The sequence below is a fragment of the Oncorhynchus tshawytscha genome, linkage group LG23 (assembly GCF_018296145.1).
Source record: "Oncorhynchus tshawytscha isolate Ot180627B linkage group LG23, Otsh_v2.0, whole genome shotgun sequence".
Taxonomy (NCBI): Eukaryota; Metazoa; Chordata; class Actinopteri; order Salmoniformes; family Salmonidae; genus Oncorhynchus; species Oncorhynchus tshawytscha.
In genome coordinates, this window is record NC_056451.1 from 9,442,933 (window position 1) to 9,444,649 (window position 1,717).

Consider the following 1,717-nt stretch of genomic DNA (forward strand, 5'->3'; position numbering starts at 1 on the left):
CAAACTCCACTATGGCCAAGACCAAAGAGCTGTCAAAGGACACCAGAAACAAAATTGTAGACCTGCACCAGGCTGGGAAGACTGAATCTGCAATAGGTAAGCAGCTTGGTTTGAAGAAATCAACTGCGGGAGAAATTATTAGGAAATGGAAGACATACAAGACCACTGATAATCTCCCTCGATCTGGGGCTCCACGCAAGATCTCGCCCCGTGGGGTCAAAATGATCACAAGAACAGTGAGCAAAAATCCCAGAACCACACGGGGGGACCTAGTGAATGACCTGCAGAGAGCTGGGACCAAAGTAACAAAGCCTACCATCAGTAACACACTACGCCGCCAGGGACTCAAATCAACTCAAATCCTGCAGTGCCAGACGTGTCCCCCTGCTTAAGCCAGTACATGTCCAGGCCCGTCTAAAGTTTGCTAGAGAGCATTTGGATGATCCAGAAGAAGATTGGGAGAATGTCATATGGTCAGATGAAACCAAAATAGAACAAAATAAAAACTCAACTCGTCGGGTTTGGAGGACAAAGAATGCTGAGTTGCATCCAAAGAACACCATACCTACTGTGAAGCATGGGGGTGGAAACATCATGCTTTGGGGCTGTTTTTCTGCAAAGGGATCAGGACGACTGATCCATGTAAAGGAAAGAATGAATGGGGCCATGTATTGTGAGATTTTGAGTGAAAACCTCCTGCCATCAGCAAGGGCATTGAAGATGAAACGTGGCTGGGTCTTTCAGCATGACAATGATCCCAAACACACCGCCCGGGCAACGAATGAGTGGCGATTCTGAGCCACCCTTTGTATCAGTATCCATGACAACACCTATCTAGGTATGTGTTTATATTTTAGGGGGCTACTGTTTGGGTAAATGGCAGGACAGGTATATAATCTGGATATATGCAACGCTGTTCAGTTAGAACAGAACGAGGTGATGACTAAAGGAGGGAGGGTAGTGAAGTTTGAGGATGTGATGTTTAACAAGTCATAAGCAGGTTATGAATGTTTGTGAAATAGTGTTTGACTGCTTCTCCAGAGGGTGGGCCACTCCCCTTAATCTGACATGTTTATGGAGAGGGGGCGAATATTATATTTGGGAGGTGGGATTAAGGAATCTAATCATTCTAATGTCCAGTGAAACGATACGTATCCAAAAGTGACAATTTACCACTACAGTAGACAAAAGAAAATAATTCAACAATAAATGCTTTCTTGCATTGGCAAGCAGGAAACCTTGGAGTGAGTTAAAGTCGAGTAAGGATTTAGGGATGATCTTGAAAGTACTATCACTTCTTCTAATGCTACATCATGTTACAGTATGGCTACAATGTTGCACATCTGGTTAGGTGACAGCGTACAGAGGCAATTGGAGTGAAAAAAACTATCCGTTCTGGGAATCTTCTTAAATCAGTTGCATCTTTAGCACCATGTCATAGATTTGACTCTGTACATCCTGGAACTCTAACCCTGTTGCCCTTGTAAAAAGCATTTGTTTTGTATAATTTATTAAAAGAAGTTGTTACTCTTAAGAAATAGATTGTGTTATATCCTCTTTACAACTAGCCTGGCCGACGTGACCCACGTGACTACACAGTGAAGAGCTGTGACCGAGAGCTGTGTTAGCCAGACTATTTACAATAGTGTACAAAATGGCCTCTAGCAAGACAGTTAACCAGAGCCATGTTCAGCAACAGAAATGGTAACACACTCAG